The 18,873-nt window shown below is 45.5% G+C and overlaps 1 pseudogene; it reads left to right on the top strand.

Annotated features, from left to right (window-relative positions):
- LOC132650845 (neurocalcin-delta-like) overlaps positions 1–18,579 on the top strand; it is a 117,469-nt pseudogene extending 98,890 nt beyond the window's left edge.
- Positions 18,580–18,873: the final 294 nt, after the last annotated feature.

Raw genomic sequence — 18,873 nt, 5'->3', positions numbered from 1 at the left:
GCCCTGGGAAAATGGTAGCGTTGGGTAGGAAGGGATGGAACAAGGAGATGAAAGAAGTCAGCTGCTGTAGGAGTGGGGTTAGCATATTAGGATAGAGGATGGCTAGCTTGCGGAGAATGTTGGGGACCATGACAAGGGAAACTGGACAGAGCTGAAAAGACTACAATAGAGCTGTGACTGAACAGTAGTCATGTTCAGGTGGAGCCTGCATGGGCAGTTACAGCACAAACGTTAGGAAGATGCAAGATGAGGGTTTCTGGTGACACTGCCTCACCCAGGAATCGCTCTCCAAGCACTTCTCTCTTCTGAATGGCCACCAGTGGCTCTCCTTCCACCAGAGGGTAACAGGCCATACCAAAATAATCACTCAGTGATATAGATCTTAAGCATTTCCCCTCCTCTGCAGAGGGGGACAGCTAATGTAAAAGATGGACAGATAAAGGGGTGGGCTTGAGAGATAGTTTAGTGGCTAAGACCACTGACTGCTCTTCCAGAGGACCAGGGTTCAATTCCCAGCATGGTGGTTCCCAACAGTCTGTCACCCCAGGCTCAGGAGATACACTGTCCTCCTCTAGCGTCCACAGGTACTGCAAGCACAGGACATACATGCACCCAAAGCACCCATATTGTACAATAAAGCAGAATATTAAGAGAAAAGTATTCATTATTCCATCCTACCCTCAATTTTTTTTTATTTTTAAAATTTTTTTGTGGGTAGGACAGTTTCTTAAATGATATATTTCTTGATAATTTTTAATATGATGATTTTTAAATTATATATTTCCTGGTCCTCTTACCATGCATTAAAAATATTCAGTTACGTCTGTAAGGTGTATGTTATTTTCTACCTTGCCATTTTCATCTTGCAGAGTAACACAAGTATTTCTGTGTTTATAATGATGTCTTATAAAAATATTTAATAAAATGCATAATAATCCTACAGTATATTAAAATTACTTAATTTTCTACTGTTGGATATTTAGGTTACCTCCAGTTTTCATTATAAATGATTTATTCTTTAAAAATAAAATAAATCTGCCAGGTACAGTGGTGCATACCTGTGATCATTTCAGGCCAGTCTGATCTACAAAGTGAGTCCAGGACAGCCAAGGCTACACAGAGAAATCATGTCTTAAAAAAAAAAGTCAATCTTTCTATATAAAGTTTTTCTATATAAAGTTTTTCTTTCCATTCTTAGGATGGAATCCCAAAAGCTGGGTCAATATTTCTAAGATCTCTTGATACATCTTATCAAAGTAGTTTTTCTAATGCCCCCACAAGTGGAGGTAGGACAACTGCTTATCATTTTGCACCTTAGATTTCCCTTATTTTTTGATAGTTAAACAAAAATTAAAATTCCAAGGTTTGGTTTCTGTAACTATAATGAATGCCTGAAACAATCAACTTACAAGGAGGTTTGTTTTGACTTACAGTTTTGTAGATTTCGTCCCCTCTGTGAGTCTGGGCCTGTGGCAAAACATTACATCAGGGTCGGGAGTGTGAAGCAGAGAAAAACCATTCACCTCATGGCCAGCAAGCAGTGAAAGAGAAAAAGACTGAGGTGCCGCAGTCTCCTTTGAAGACTCACTCGGACTACCTGAAGATGAGCCCAGCAGGCCCCCTCTTAGAGAGTCTACCACTTCTCAGCAGGGCCAGACCTTCAGGTGCAGAGCTTCGGGAACACATGACATTCAGTTGTAGCTTTCATCCTAACTAGGCTTTTTTGCTATTATGTGTTGTTTTACTATTTGGTACTGGGAACAGAACCAGGGGGTTCATGAGTACTAGGCAAACTCCCACACACCCCAGTGCGGACTTTGCTGCATTCCAGGCCTTTCTATCTCAGAGCGCTGGGCTCTGCCCTTGGAAGAGTGGAAAGGGCTATACTCATTTTGGACAAAACTTCTTCCTAACTGGAATCTGAAACAGAAATGCCCAAGAGCCATGGTGTTATCTTCTAATGTTTTGTTTTTTGTTTTGTTTTGGTTTTTGCCCAATTTTCCTGGTGGTTTTTGCAGCCATTGTTGATGAACCTGTAGATAGCAAGACTGTAAGGAACATGAGCTTACGAGAATGGAGATGCAGCTATGCACTCATCTGCTATCCATAGCTCAGCAAAGGCCCTGGCAAGGGGAACAGTGTTCAGGAAGGTCACATTGCCCCGTGCTTTGGAATGTGGCTTGGAAGAGCAGGTAGGAGAACGCTGGGACATGCAGAACACGACAGCAGACCCCAGACCCTGAAGGGTCTTCCACCATGTTCAAGCCTGGTGAGAAACATGAAGGTGTGCTCAACCTGATGGAGGCCTGCCCCTCACTGTAAAGTGCCCTAGGCCACTCCCAGGCCCTCATAAGTGTCCAGACCTGAACTTCAGACATGCGTGTGTAAGGCTGAGGTTCTTAAGAAGCCTGTCAATAGAAGACTCAAATTCTTCAACCGTTGGACACCCCCATGCCTTTGATGGTTAATACTCATGGCTGCGAACACCACAAGCACCTGAAGTGACTTTAGATCATCGAAGAGATTAAATTAAATCTCAAACCATTTTCATACCCAGGGCTATTTTGCAAGCTGACAGTCCACACAGTCCATCACATTCTTAGGCTGATCCCTATCATCAGTTATTTGGGATGAACTGGAATTCAGTGTACCTCACTGAGCTCCACGGTCTGGTTTTGTTTTTGTTTCTGTTTTTTGTTTTTTAATCTTTTATTCCTTCCCTTTTTGAAAGCCTACACTCTCTAAGCCCTGTCACAGGAAGCTATTTGTGGGGATATTCTTGTCTTTGTCCTAGCTGGTCTGCACCACTTAGGAAAACATTGATTACTTCAAAGCAGTCACTGTCTGCTGAGTGTCTGTGGTAAGCTGGGCAAACAGCTGTTCGGAAGCAGGGAGGCGGGGCCAGCTATGCTAGGGAGCACCATAAACGGACTAAGGGTCTCATTGTTGAAGGAACACTTGTAGCTTAATAACAATCTCTGAAAGCAACTTCCTAGCTGAATCACCATCCCTTCAAGACTCAGCAATTCAAGCCATTTAATGGGGAATGAGGGGAGGAAAATTTATGATCATTTGCCTACAAATGCTGACAGGGTCAGGGCGTAGACCAGGATGAAAGTGAGTCTTTAATTAGGCTTTGCATAGAGATGGAGGGACGTACGCTGTTCAGAAATCATCCATTTGTTGTACTTAGATCTTTCCCTCGACTTAGTTTTGGAATAGTATTAGTGACAAAAAGGCTAGAATTCATTTCCGGATATTGGTATGAAAGACTAGAATTTACCACACTACCATGAATTCTGTGCTGAAGCCAGCTGAATTAGTCTTTATGGCTGCTACAGCAAGGAGCCCCAAAGCTCATGGCTTACAAGCCCACAAATATATTATCTTATAGTTCTGAAAGTCTGACCTCAGTTTCACTGGACTAAAATTAAAGTGTGCTTATGGTTGTGTCCCCTTCTGGAGCTATTTGGAGAAAAGATTTCTCATCTGCCCCAGTTCTTAGAAGAAGTTTACATTCCCAGGCCTGCTCATTCACCTTCAAATCCAGCTGCACAGATGCTGGCTCCCTGGGACTGCAACCCTGATCGTCTCTTCCGTTCATGCATGCATTTGTGTAGTTATGAATGTTAATCATTGGTTCCTGTGTTTTCCGGGGCCATGTGTGGAATCCAGGTGTACCCTCCCATCTCCAGATCTGTGATTGATTCATCCAGTTTTGAGAAGTCTCTTTGCTATGTAAGGTAAGACAGCTCCAGGCTTCAAGCGTCAGGACACAGACATCCACAGGGGGTGGGGGGGTTCATTACTCAGTCTACCACATATGCTGGAGGACAGTTGTGGCTCTTTTTAAAGAAAACTATTTATTTTCACTATTTTTTGATGTACCATCATCTGGATGAATAAATTAAATTTGGTGAATTTGGTTTAGAGCCTTAAATGAACACTTCTTTTTTACAGTTATGTGTCTGATTTCCTGTTAGTTACAAATTTAGGATCCTGATTTAGGCTGGTTTTTAGTATTGTACAGAAGCACTTCCTGCAGCTTAAAGCAGGCTGAAACGGGGACCTTTCCCCACCATACTCTGAATTCTCTGCTCTCCATGGGAACAGCTGCCTGTCACTTTATGAGGAAGGAAATTCCTTTCTTCCTCTCATAGTTCCAGCTCCCTGCCCTGCTTGGGGGCAGTCTAAATGCCCACACACCCACCATGGCACAGGCTGAGTCTATGGAAAGGGCCAAGTGATACCTGAAAGACATCACCAGTTCTCCTGTGGCCTAGAACTTCCTGGAGCTGTCAGAGACAGAAGCTGGGATGGGAATACAGCATCCAGTGTAAGAGATGGAGTGACGCTTGCCTCCCGTCTGTTCGCAAGTAGTCACTGAGCAAGGCCGATGTGACGGCAGGACTGTCATTGGTTACAGGGACAGGCGTCAGCCTCATAACTCAACGTGAGCAACAAACAAGTGCAGGCAACAGCCACCTTTACCCAAAGTAAAGATGATGGCTAGGCATCTTGAGGAAAGCAGGCCAATGTCCCCTTCTTTTTAAAACTTCAGGTTCCCCTATCCTCCTTTTGCATCTATTATGTGCTCCTTGCAGGTCCCTTAAGAAGAAATTTAACCATGAGTCTACTTTCTTGACTAGTGGAATGCACAAACTATCTAGTTCCTTCTGGATGCTATGTTTTTGTCTATCAAAGTTTTGATCTGTAGACTTATGGTTTTTATCAGATTTGGAATGTTTTTAGTAATTATGCTTTTGGCTCTCTTTCTTCCCTCCTTCAGTCTTTAATTATGGACATACTGTACAGCCTGAAGCCCACACACAATCCACCAGCATTGCAGATGCTAACTGTTCTCCCTTTGATCTTGGGTAACTTAGCCTCATGTCTACATGAGTACTTGTTTTACTAGTAGATCTGATTTGCCATCAATCTCACTCTGTGCATTTTCCACCTCAAACATTGTAGAATTCATTGCTAAAAATTCAAGTTGGGTTCTTTGTAATGTCTTCTCCCATCTCTTTTGGGGAAAGATGGAGCACATTTTTGTATGGGTTTAAATGGCTTTCTGCTAATTATAACATCTGTGGCAGTTCTGGGCCACTGGATGGAGTTACTCCTCCTTCTGTGTGGATGATACTGCTTCCTTAGGAGACTGATAGCTTTGGGTGGGAGGGCACAAGACATTGTGAATTTTACCCGTTGAGAGGTATATTTTGTAAATATAAATTCTGTCCAGCTTTTTAATGTCCTTATGCTTTGTTCGGAGAAGTAGTTAAGTTTCTAGGAAATGGCTCGAACTTTCCAGATCTTGGTTTTAAAATTTGAGCAGGGATCACTGGGACTAACTATTTCCCAGTAGACAGACCCCACAAATCAGGAGGTTTTCCATGGATGGTGACATTCTTCCTGACCACAGCTGACGGTCAGGCTCTCCTCATCCATCTTCCCATTTGATTCTTTCAACCCTGTTTTTTGCTAGTTCTCATTCTTCTGCACAGGAACTCAGCCAGACACACATGGGGAACCTCAACAGTGCTCTGGACTCCTGCCTGTGTGGTTTTCTCCTTTACACTGTCTTTGAATGACTAAACACCTTGGTCTGTCCACCCGCCAGTGAGTCTATAAAGCTCCTTCCATAGGGGTGAGTCAGTCACTGTCACAGCATCACAGTGGAGATGTCCAGGGCTTACTTCTTCTGGTTCTAGTTTCTCAGGAATCACTGTCATTGGCTGCCTAATTTACAGATCTTATAAGCTTATACATCAGGTTCGATGTATTTCGTCTTTGTCAAATCAAAATATTCTCCAACCATTTCTTGTGTGTAGATGATCCATTCTGATTACTCACACCTCGATCTCTATTACCTCCTTCCTGTCCTCATACCTACCCTCCCCCCATGTAAGTTGTTTTCCCATTTTCATGGTTTTTTTGCTTTGTGACCCGTTGGCTTTAACCAGTGCCATCTATGGAACATGTTTGGTTTCTGTTGGTGATGGCTTTAACTGGGAGGGTAGTCCAGTCCCTGAGAATCCTGGTTGGAAGTAACCTTCTCTGTTTCCATTTTCACATTCAGTCTGAATGCCTGTCTCTCTGCCCCCTGTGAGTTTCTTGACCTGGACCATGCTTTCCTTTTCTAAATCTGAAAGATATTGTACGGTCCCTGTGCTTATCACAAAGCCAGCATGCATTCATCAACCAAAGCAAATACTAAGCCACAAAACATACACAGATGAATAAACATCCTATGAAGCAATGTAGATTCCACTGGGAAGAGAAAACTCATGGAGAAGCATCATGGGTCTTGGATCATTAGTTCTGCCAAGAAGAAGAGGGAAAAGAACAGAGGATTCCAGGAGAAGGTGTTAGCATCAGACTTGGTCTTGGCTCAGAGAGACTCTCCTTGGGGTGCTGATTTTACCAATGCTTTGTAACAAAAGGATTGGTCAAACCAGTTTGGGAAGTGCTGGATTCAACTTAGTGGGCATCTTCAGTGCAGAGATTCTAAGGGCCTTTTTAACATTTGCGCTGTGGTATTCTTACCCTTCTTTAATACTTGTAAGCTTCATTTTCACAGATCTCTCTTCATTTCTATTTCATTCATTTGTTCACATTTTATAATATATTAATTTTACAAAAAAATTGACTCTGGTCAAGTCAGAGACTTTCTCATTATTCTTCTATTAAAACTTGATTTTATTTAAAGTATAAGAAATATACATTGTTCAATCTCTGTAATCAGAAGTGGAAAGGTAGCCTATCTCTGCACTTGAGCCCCTAAGTACTCTACTTTCTACATGAACTAAAAGTCAGTGTTGTCTGCTATTATATTTGAAAAGCTACAGATAGGTAGAATTGAAGTATTTCAAGATAAATATGAGCTACGGACTCAGTCAAAACTAGCACCCAGTGCATCGAAGGGTGCTGGCACAGAAGCCCCTGGGGTGGTGCTAGGGACCACCAGCACTCAGTAATTTTCCAGTTAATTCTCTCTGTCCTAATACATTTCAGTCAGCATAAACCAGTGTTTCTCACCTTGTTTGGGTGATGGTGGTCTTAGGGCATCTTGAAAGACACATTTCTTAAAAAGAGCTGTAGGGGCACATTGGCACTGGCTCACACCTTAATCCCAGGGCTTGGAGGGAAGAGGCAAGCAGAACTCAGAGTCTGAGGCCAGCCTGATTTACAGAGAGGATTCCAGGACAGCTAGGGCTCCACAGAGAAATACAATTTTGGGAGAGAAGAAAAAACAAAACAATACAAAACAAAAAACTTTAGTGAAAGCACTGTATCGCAGAGTTTGTCCCGCTTATGTGTGTATAGCTTTAATTTCCACACACTTGGTTCTATAGATTATCTAATGTCTATCACCTTTAAATGATAAAAAGGCATCGTGCTGGCCTTTTAAATAGTAAGCTGTTGTGTAGGAAGGAAGAGTCAGTTTATAAATCTGTACTTAAGATCTTCAAAGTTCTCAGGCTTGTATGGGGAAAAATATGCAAAGTGGACAGACCCTATTTTGAACAGGAAAAACTGATAGTTTATTTTTTCCTAAGTAAAAACCTTCATGAAATGTAGTATAAGAATGAGATGTCATTTATGGAGAGGGAGCAAGAGGGGCTGAAGAAATGACTGACTGGTTAAGATCACTGCTCTTCAGAGGGTAGAGATGGAGTCCCAGCCCACATGGCAGCTCACAGCATTCTCTAACTCTACTTCCAATGGATCTGATGCCCTCTTCTGGCCTTCGTGGTCACCAGGCAAACACTCATGCACATAAATAAAAAATGTTTCAAATAATAAAATAAAAGAGGAGATGGGAATGCTGTTCTCTTGTCAGAAATGGTACTCAAATACCTCAGCAGGACATGGTGATGGACATTGATGTAGTTTACCTTTCCAGCTGAATGACATATCATTCCAGCATGTAGACACTGACTGCAGTTTAAAATTATTACCAGAAAAGGTTTTCAGGGTCTCTTATCCTGGTGTAGAAATCTTTCTAAGTAGGATGCTTTTCCTTATCTGCAATCCACAGACAGCACTGCTCAGCTAACCTCCGCTGCCATCAGAGAGCACTGAATGTCTGGTGCTTTATAGGAAGAGTCTAAATTCTCTGGTGAAAAGAGTCGCTTTGGTGTCTTTCAGAGAAAACGCCTTGATTCTTAAAATTGTGCCTGGCCTTGGTCGATCCACAGCCCTGTCAATCCAGATGTGACTGTTTCTAAGAGTTTGTTCTTTCAGGATGGAAGGAATGGAGGGAGGGAGGAAGGAGGGAAAGTAAGGAGGAGTGAGGAAAGACCACAAAGAGGAAGGCCACAGTGAGCCTAACAGGGAACAACCTTACTGGGCTTCTGAGTGTCCCAAAGGTACACATATACCCAGGGACAGCGTCCTTCTAACAGGACTTAAAAATAGGCTACCTCTGCCAGGTCTTCACTGACATTGCTAAAACTAACATGCGGAAGCAGCTTGGTTTCTCTATGGCTTAATCCCATTAAGTTTGGGGGAAATGGTGATAATAAAAGACATGGTTTGCCTCAGAGCACTGGTTGGGACTGTGTCTTTTCTCTTGAGGCTCTAGAGCCCTAGACTGAAGCTCAACAGTAGTCAGTTTTGGTTGTTCCTGCTCTGGGGAACAGAAGGAAGCCATCATCCCTCCAAGCTAAGCTTGTGAGACTGACACCACTGGGGCCTGAAGCCCCACCTGCCCTATCTTCTCTGTCCTGGGGCCTGAAGTCCCCCCACACCACTGTCTGTGCACTGCCCTGGGGCCTGAAGCCACCCCTGTCTGCTCTGCCCTGGGGCCAACCACATTACAAACTTGGTTTGGGGATCACTGCATTCATCCTATTGGCTAATTGATGCACAAAGAACAAATCTAATCTAATTGCCATAACAAAGCCATTATGCTTGGCCAAAGACCAGCCTCTTAAAGGAAACCTAACCATCCAGACATCCAGGTGCCCAGTTTGCAACTGCTACTAATGCATCGTCTTGTGGAGGATTCAGTGACTGTTCTTTGTGGGCTGGTGATGTGGCGAGGGAGCTGTTTGTAGAGCCCTCATTTCTCTGAGCCAGTTCTATTCCTTTGTAACAGTTCAGGACCCTGTCGGCTGTTCTCAGCTGTTCTCACAAGCCTCCATCTGTGTCATCACCTGTGCTGTGGTTTAGAACCACAGGCCAACCTGTTGGCTGTAGAGGTAGTCTCCTCTTACGCCCTGTGTTTGTGTCAGCTTTCACGCCTCCACTCTAGCAGAAGTGTTAAAGGACTGACCTCCATACTGCTACTGCTCGTTGTCATCAAAGTCCCAAGAAGGAGGATTCCATTTAGCCCTAGCCTTCCAGGCCCAGGGTTCTTAAAGGGTCAGTGGGTTTCTAAGGGAGCACTAGGGACTGAGAAGAATGGAAGTGAAGGCTTTCATGACAACTACTAAGGCGTTGCCGGTGTGCCTAAGCCCATCTAAACGGTGGTCTCTGGAAAGTGGGATACTTTTCTCAGTGTGGTAGCATCCAAGCTCTTTCTAAAGGGCAGATGAGATGTGAGAGGACAAACCCCGCCAACTGCTTTTCTTTGGAAGGTCTGTGCTCTTTTCATGTCTTGCTTCATAGTCAGCCTTCAGGGCGGCCTGCCCTAGCCTCCTTTCAGACTCAGAGTCCCACACCTCTTGTCATCATGCCACACAGTCCCTTTGCCCATCCCACAGTGGGCATCTCATCCTTCTGCCTGCTTCCTGGTAAACCCCTCAGGACAAAGGCAGGGCTGGGCGCAGTATCCTGGTGTGTCAGACTCAAGACAGAAAATGACAGGTGAATGAGTGGGTTGGGAAAATGAATGGTAACTGAGACCTGTGGAGGGGATAGTCAGGAGCAGAGGCTTACAGGGTTGGGGTGTTGGTGGATATGCTCCTAAATCCGCAGGTCTGCATAGTTGTCTGCAGTGATAGATATGTATCCACAAACATTTGCGCCAAAGGGGGAAGCTGCAGCTGTTGGCAGACTCCGAGAGTGTAGGGAGCTTACAAGAATTAGATTTTATGTATAAATACAGATTTACAGAGGGAGAGAGACATGGGAAACAAAGGGTGGGAAACAAAAACTGTGAGACAAAGAGGGAACCTTATATAGAGAAGCAGAGTAAAGGAGAAGAGAGGAAGAATATGAGAGCTGGGCTGGAGAGATGGCTCAGTGGCAAAGATTCTCTCTGCTCTTCCAAAGGTTCTGAGTTCAGTTCTCAGCACCCACATGGCAGCTTTCACCTGTCTGAACCCTCTTCTGGTGTACTCATATACATAAAATACACAAATAAATAAATCTTAAAAATGTATATATGAAAGAAGACAAGTGAGGTGGGGCTCTCACTCTGGAACAAATTCTTTACACTGGTGCTATACAAGACCTTGCAGTAGCCACTGCCAGTAGCCTGATGAGTAGCCAGGCATGATCGCCCGTCACAAAAGGAGGGTGACCTGGCCAACTATAATTGAGGGTAAGTGGAATGAAATGCTCCCAGAGACGTTGCAATAGAGCCATTTGTTTGTGCAGAGGAAGGGAGAGTGCACGCTGAAGAGGAAGGAAGGGAAGGCATAGGTGGCTTCCTGTGGTAGGGTCCCGTTTTCTTTTATCCTTAGTACATGGGCCAGGCTTGGGGGTGAGCAGGTGAACACTCAGATAAGAAATGAGTGCGAGTGAAGCCACTCATCTAGGAAAACAGGAGAGCACCTGACTGCAAGACAGTCACAAACACAAACCAGGAAGGAGCCCCCAAGAGGCAAAAAGACTCAGGAGAGAAACAACTGGGTCCAAAAGAGATTGGGGAAAGACAATCACAGTATGCTGAAGTCTTGAGGCAAAAAATAAATGCCTCTGTTGTCTGTAAATATTCCTCAGCTGACACCTCTACGCATGCTGACGGAGCAGTGCTTGCCCTGGACAGAGGCTGTGCTGGGGTGAACCGGTGGGGTCCAGACACTGCACTGCTGTTGCTGTTCTGAGATCCCTGAGATTATGAACTCACAGAACACAAAGAAGCTCAAAGTGTGTGTGTGTGTGTGTGTGTGTGTGTGTGTGTGTGTGTGTGTGTGTGTTGCCTGGTCCCATCTTGCCTTGTTCTGGAGTTAGCAGGAAAGCTTTCCCACTTTTAAAAAGAGCACTACCTCTATGGCCAACAGGTTGGCCTGTGGTTCTAAACCCATAGCACAGGTGGAGACACAGATGGAGGCTTGCGAGAACAGCCGAGAACAGCCGACAGGGTCTGGGACAAGAACTAATTACAGCCCTATTCTTGCCTGCAGGAACTCTTTAGCAAGCACTTTTCAGGAAAGCTGGATGTGGCTGAGTTTATCCAGTGTTGGCCATCACTCTAAACTGGGCCACGGTGCTGGCCTTGACTGTCTTCCTAGAGTGACTGACCATGGGGTGTCCCTGGAGTTCAGCAAGGGACGTGGAAGTCTGCCGCAGGGGTCTCTGAGGGATGGTATCTGCCCAAGGGGACCTCTACTGGGTGAATCCACCTTCATTCTTATTTTGTTGGCTGGGATTAGAACATGTCTACAATATTTTAGGTATTTCTGATAGGATTGATCCTAAACAAGAATGTAAAGCAGGGAAATTTAACCCTTACTATCACCTTCGCCTGGCATTTCCTCTTCTCTTTAGTTGTCTTTATTTCCCTGTTTTTCCCAGTTACACTGATGTACCTAGAACTCCAGAAAGTTCCAGAACTTTCTGACAAAATCTATTTTTTAAACGTTTTCACCATGCTGAAGTGCCCAAAGTAAAATTGATTAACAATGTCATGATCTAAACAATGACTTCATCTTGCTCTTCCTAAATACAAAGTACCTTTGATGAGTGAGGCCCTCGAACCTTTCCTGTGCATCTTCACTTCCACTTACTCAGTCCTTCAGTCAAATCTCTTTTTCTTCTATCATATTTCACAGAAGTCTATCTCAGCCTGAGATTGCAAAGTTATTATAATCCAAAACTCTAACAGCACCTGCCTTCCCTCTCAGAGCTACTTGGATCTTCAGAGAATGAGTGAGCCCATAGCCACGCACTGTGGAGAAAACAGTGCTGCACAGGTTGAGAGGACTGATAGGGTCTGCCAGGGGGAAGATAATGACATACACATGACCACCCTCACCCCAGTTCCTGTAATAATGACTCTGAGACACAACTGCTGAGAGCTCCTTTACACTATAACACATCAGAGGCAGCAGGATGGGCTTTTCTGCCAGTTGGCACTACCGAGGGTGTCGTTGGTGGAGAGCAAGTTTGAGGGCCTGGCTTCTACCACAGACTTCACATTCTGTCCTGTAAAAGGCTCAGGGACAGACGGCGCTCCAGCAGAGCAAAGGGCCCTTCCCCTTACTCCAGCATCTGACTCTTGATAGAGCTACTGTTGGCTTGAACTGTTTCCATATCACAACCCGGCTGCTTCTTTCCCTAGGCTATCTACAAAATGGTTTCCTCTGTCATGAAAATGCCTGAAGATGAATCAACCCCAGAAAAAAGGACAGAGAAGATCTTCTGCCAGATGGACACCAATAGAGATGGTAAGAGGCTAAAGGACTTTGCTTGGGTCAAGCTTCTGGTGGAGTCCAGGCAGGGTGGCTTTATAAAAGGACCAAATGTCAACCACAGGGACCTTATGCACAGTGATATGTGACAACCACCTATGCTGGGTGGGGAGGAATAGAAGTGGGTAGACCCTGGAGCTGGTCCCAGTCTAGAGCAAAGGCCTTATTTTCTAGGCCCTTCTAGCTTTCTCCTAAGTTAGCCTTCCCCAGAATAGAATGGGTCCTGTGGAGCAGAAATAAAAGGACCCAAGAAGCCACTGAGGTAGGATGGGCCTTTTCTAGAAGTCTGGATCCTTGTGGCCAATAGGCCAGAGTATGGGGATGTGCCTGCTGTTTCTTAAAGACCCCAACAGCTTTTATCCCAGCCTGCCTGAGTGATCTTATGAGCAGACTCTACAATGCTGCGTCCAAGTGAAAGCTCAGGTAGTGGGAAGCAGGTTGGAGTGGTCTGCTGGTTCCACTGGGTGAGGGTGCTGCCTGGATGCAGCCAGCAGGTGCACAAACCAAAGAGCGCTTGGTGACACAGGAGGACCACAAGTCTGAAGATATCTGCAAAATCAAATAAATAGATATGGTTTCTGCATGCTGGGCTACCAAATAAGATACAGGATCCCCAGGCAATTGAAAAATAATGACTTCTTTATAGCATCTCTCTCTGTGCAATATTTGGGGCATACGTATGCTAAGTAATTGATCGTTATTCAACTGAAATTTAAAGTTATTTTAGAATCATTATTTTTATTGCCAAATCTTGAAATGCTATTCAGAAATAGTTCCTGAGTTTACAGTGCTAAGTCAAGGCCTACCATTGATGACCCAATGCTGCCAAAAGCTTCACAGCTCTTTAAACAAACATGTATTTCTTTATTATTTACATGCATGTATGTTTGTACCTGCACACATGTGTGAGTTTATATGCATCACACGCATGCAGAAATCTGAAGAGAGCATAAGAGGATATACAGTTCCCTGGAACTGGAGCTGCAGGTGGTTGTGATCTACTCAACATGAATGCTGGAAATCAAACTGGTCCTCTGCTCTTGACTGCAGAGCCATCTCTCCAGCCAACTAATTTTTAAAACATAAAACTCATTTTAATATTACAGTGTAGAATTTTGCAAGTATTATTACATGACATGTATGAGTGTGCCATGGTGCACACATGCAGAAGACATGTTTATGAAGTTCGTTGTCCCCCACTTTCCTTTACATAGTTTCCAGGAATCAAATTCAGGTCATCAGGTTTACGCATCACATACTTCTATTCACTGAGACAGCTCACTGGCCCCAGACCCTCACACCTCATGTTTAATAATTCTAGTGAGCTGTGTTCAAATAGACCAGGTCCTTCGTGGTGTGTATGATAGCATGTTCTGCATAGAATAAGCCTCCTTTTTCCCCCATACGTGGGGCGAAAGCTCCCTGAGAATCTTGGTTTGGTGGCACAGCCAGCTTGTTCACTGCTAGAAGTTGCCTCCATGAAGCTGCCTGACATCCTCTGAGAGCTGTTTTCCCTCATGTGCCCTGATTCACAGCACATAGTTTGTTTCACAAGTTTAAATAAACATGGGATTGTTTTTATGATATTGAACCACAGGTTTTGGTCATCTGGGGAACATGATGGCTTTAAGACCCAGCCTCTTCCTTAGAGGAGGACTAAATGATGGGGGGAAAGACACTTCTGGATATCTGGCTCAAGGCAATGGCAGAGCCTCTCCACTGGGATTTTTTCTATGGGATCAAAGAGCTCTGCCTGGGCCCTTGCCCAATGCACAGCCGAGTACTACTGCCCTGGGCTTTGAGAAGGAAAGATTTGTTTAAACAAGGAAAGCTATGGGGATGGAGGCAGTGAGGGCAGGAGGGCAGGAGGGCAGGGACTGCTGAGCACCCGAAAAACACACTGCTTCAGCTCAGGGCTTGGCTTCAGTGCTTCGGGCATGAGCCTCCTGTCCCTCCTCACTTGGAGCAGAGCCGGCGTGGTGTGAAGCCTGCTGCCACCAGAGTCTCCTTAGATAAGGGTCTTTGCATCCCACTGCTGGCCTCTGCCATGGAAAGTCTGCACCTACAAGCAAGTCAATCTGGGAGTCTGTGCAAGAGGCAGAGTTCATATGGGGTACCAAATGCTCTACAGCTTGTGGTGCCCGATGCCTGTGCTTGTGCCTGCAGCTTTAAAGTGTTTAGAAGATGCTGCTTCCAATCCCATCCCCTCATTCTCATCCTGCAGGGGCTGAGCAGGTAGCATGGAAGAGCAGCTAAGGAGGTACTGAAGTGCACAGGCCTGGAGGAGCCTGGCAGCCTCGTATCTGTCTTTGGAAAAACAGATGGGGCTAAGTCTGCAGGGAAGGAGAGAGGGCAAAGTTAGGTAGTTAGGTAACGGCTCCCAACAGTTCTATTTCCAACTATCAGTCAATGAGTCACTTCAATCAAATGGTCACCATGGAAGTGCCAGGAATGAGGAAAGCCACCCCCACCCCCATTTCTCCAAAGTGATAGTGACAGAGACCTTTACTGGCAGAAAGTTGAGGAGGAAGGATACTGAAGATCCAGGAAATTGAGGAGCCTGAGGTAAAAAAAGGAAGCTTGGGCTACACAGTAGAGTCCATATCAAAAAAGAAGAAAGAAAGCCGTCTGGTGAGAGATCCAGGTTTTTGGCTTCCTTCTCAAGCCGCCTGGGTTGACAGAAGTGTATCACCTTCTGTCTAGAACACACTCCTTTATCCTCCCGACTTTGGATGACGGTGGTGCTATCCTCAAAAGTTGTTAAAAAGAACCTACACTCCTGCTCTGCCCACTGGGAGCGGGGTGGGGGGAGGAGTCTTCTGCAAACCAGAATACAGCAGTACACAGGGGCTGAAGGGCCTGAGCCTGGCACACGCAAATGAGCTAGGGCTACTCAGTCCTCAGAAGCTGAGCATGAGCACAGGGGCTCGAGGAGTGGGGTGAGGCCCCGGTATAGGTAGAGGCAGAAGAGCCACTAGGGCAAAGATTCAGGTCAGGGTAAGCCAGTACCCTCCCCAGGCCCTGGGTCCTGTCCTGGAGGTCTTGTTAAATGGCCCTGTGCACTGAGCGAGGTGGGGGAATGCCATGGTAAACAGAGAATTGGGGTCCCTGCCTCATGGTCTCCTGGCTTCTGGTGGGTGAAGCTGTGGGCTTCTGCTGTGCCCCGTGTGCAGTGCAAAGGACCACAGGCCGTCACTCACTGGTCCTCTTGCCTTCTAGGAAAACTCTCCCTGGAAGAATTCATCCGAGGGGCCAAAAGAGATCCATCCATAGTGCGTCTCCTGCAGTGTGACCTCAGCAGCGCCGGCCAGTTCTGAGCCCCGCACCCTAAGGACGCTACAGCTGCCTGGGTCTCTCCCAGTTGGCTTTTAAACTTATTTTATTTGTATTTTTTTGCCAAACAATATTGATGGTGAAGCTGTCCCCTCTTCAGTCCCCTCTTCACAGCGCTCTGCTGTGACACCCTTGCCCCTTGCTTCTTTCGTCGTGGACGTGAATGCCCAGAGCGCTTGTGGAGAGCATGAACAGACTTCGTGGTGTTCCCTGTTGGATGACTTTTTAATCATCATTACTTTTTCCCCTTTGATTCTAATGTATCTGTCTTAAAACCCAAGACTGGTGGGGCCAGAGAAAAGAATTCCATTCTGCCCCTGAGATCCTTCAGCAAGCTTTGAGGGGCTTTGTTTGAAAGACAAAACTCCTAATCTGGGTGTGTTGTCACGCATGCCCTCAGGGCTATGGCAGGCACCCGGAGGCTAGGTTTTCTAAGAGCAGGTTACCCCCTGGGGTAAAGCTATTAAAGCCAGCTGGGACATTCCCCTCCACCCCAGCAGGCTGTAGTTTCCAAGCTGTGAACATTACAAGGTAAATTAACAGAGATGGGGAAAGATGACTCAGCGGTTTTCCCACCCCACAGGTTTACAGAGGTTTATGAGGCCCTTTGAAAAATCAAACACAGATGGTAACATTCTAAAACCAGACCCATCTTGCTACCTACTTGTGATTTATAAAAAGACTGCTGTATATAAAATATTGGGTATTGCAGACCAAATTAAGTGTTTTGCCTTGTAAATGCATGTTTAGTGAGCGCTAATGCAATCTTACTACAGAAGACTTGTTTTAGCAGTTTATTGTGAAGCCAACTACAACGAATGTCAGTGTCTTGTTTTAAAGTCCTGTCTTTGCACAAATGTACCAGTCAACAAGTGTATTTTATATACTCCATAAAATTACAAAAGAATGATGACAAGGGCCTGCAAAACCTGCACTCCCGGTGCAGGGTCCGTACCGCTCCCTCCCCCAAAGTGACTCACAGACCGCTGTTCCATGCAAAAGCAAGAGGCAGTTTATTCCGATCGCTATGGGGGTCGTCCCTTCAAAGCAGGAGATGACCCCGAGCATACAAAGCACAGAGTTTTTATTTCAGGCCTTTACATTGATTAGTTAGCAGAAAAGATAGCAGTTATGCGGTTGGCAGCTGTAGCGGGGAACTCATAGCTTCAAGGACAGTCCTCCCCTAAATTGCCTGACTTGCTCTTTCTTTTTAGCTGGCCCTTATTCAAGGTCCAGTTGTTTTTCTTTCTAATTTGGGATGGTCCCATTTCTCAGGCCCAGCTTTGATTTCGAATGGTTTTACAGAGTCAAGGTGGCCAGAGGAAGGCAGTTTCCAAGCGTCTTGTCCACCAGCAGCTCTGAAAAGGGGCCAAGGTCCAGCAGCGCACTGGCAGGTGCAGGTGTGCTGTCTTTCTAAGCAGATGAATGTTCCATAGACTCGGAAAAGCAGATTGGTCCTAACAGTATAAACCTACATCCTCAGTGGGGGAGCCACGCCTAGAATCTTCTTTTTCTGCCCCCGGGTATCTTTCATGTAGTGAGGTGTGGGCCAGCCAGGCAGTTCACCCACCCACTGTAGGTGCCCGCTAGGGAGCCTGCAGTGTCTGAGGCCACCGTGGGTCCCAACAGCACTCCCTTTCACCGTGTTATTTGAATCTAGCAAAGCTGAGTTGTTGCTTGGGCTGGTCACCTCATATACACTACTTTGAAATACGGGTTGGAAGCAAAAACTTCTGGCTACAGGCAACCAAAGCCTCACACACAGTGGCATCAACAAGGCCCAGACACTCAAGGATGTTGGTGGCAGAGCCTGCCTAAGAGGAGTCAGGAAGGTCTCTGCTGCCTGTAGCCACTTCCTGTAGAACAAAGCCGCAAAAAGTTAAATAAAGCTATAAGAAATGATGCCCAGGCAATTCTTGCTGGCTGAAGGTCCCCCCCCCCCCATGGCGATACTCTTAACTGGCAGAAGTTCAAACTTTAATGGTGTCTCCATAGGTTGAAATTTTGTGACCTAGATTTTGTAATCTTAATTTTTCCTAGTGTCATTTCCTTACCTTTTGTAGCAAGGCTTGCCAAATGATAAAGTCTGTTTTTGGAAAGCAAAATTAACCCAAGTTGGGATGGAAACCAGAGGTGGCCTCCAGCTCTTCAGAATTCAAGAGCCAGATGCACAGGTTATGAACCCTGTGGTCCCCAGAAGGCCTGGAGAGCTCCAGACCAGCTAGACACACAGACATAACAGACCTATCTGTATGTTTCCTCCTCTTCTCCACCTCTCCCAGGAAGGCATTGGGTGTCATTTTATGCATGCATGTTTGACCAACGAACGTCACAGCATCAGGAGGGCCGAGTGTCTGAAGACATCTGTCACTCCTGTGGCCAGGCAGTGTTTGTGCTGTGTTCAGGGGCCTCTGGTGGAGGTAGAGCCTGTTTTGTTCCAAGTAAAGGAAGTCTGTGCTGTCCACAGGACTGGAGGACATTTCAGAGTGCTTGACTGTTCATACCTCGCTCAGGATGGAGAAGGGGCGGTGTGGTACTCCCCAGGGGGACTTTCTGGAAATGGATTTAATTACATATATATGTCATATTATGTGAAGTGGTCCCATTCTCAGTTGATTGTATAGCTCTTGCCTGGCATTAAAGCATGTTTATTATTTAATATCATTGTCTGGAGCATGAGATTTTTTTCTTACTAAGCTGCCTCAGCTGACAGTGTGTGTCAGTGTGTGTGACAGTGTGGAAGCTTGTGTCTTCCAGGTTTGAGGGTGGAAGAGTTTGAAAGCAGTTCTGGTCCATGTGTGGCTTCCTTACTTCCTTCTCAGCTTGGCCTTCACTCCCTCCCACTTTGTGCTTCTCCAAACATGAAGCACCAAAGCAAAACTCAGAAAAACTCCTCAGTAGGATCAGGGAAGCACTCAGGAAGCAAAGCAGGCAGATCTGTAAGTTCAAGGCC

Source organism: Meriones unguiculatus (genome assembly GCF_030254825.1).
Source record: "Meriones unguiculatus strain TT.TT164.6M chromosome 13 unlocalized genomic scaffold, Bangor_MerUng_6.1 Chr13_unordered_Scaffold_34, whole genome shotgun sequence".
Classification (NCBI taxonomy): domain Eukaryota; kingdom Metazoa; phylum Chordata; class Mammalia; order Rodentia; family Muridae; genus Meriones; species Meriones unguiculatus.
The sequence above is the reverse complement of the archived record's forward strand: the minus strand, read 5'-3'. Positions and strand labels throughout refer to the sequence as shown.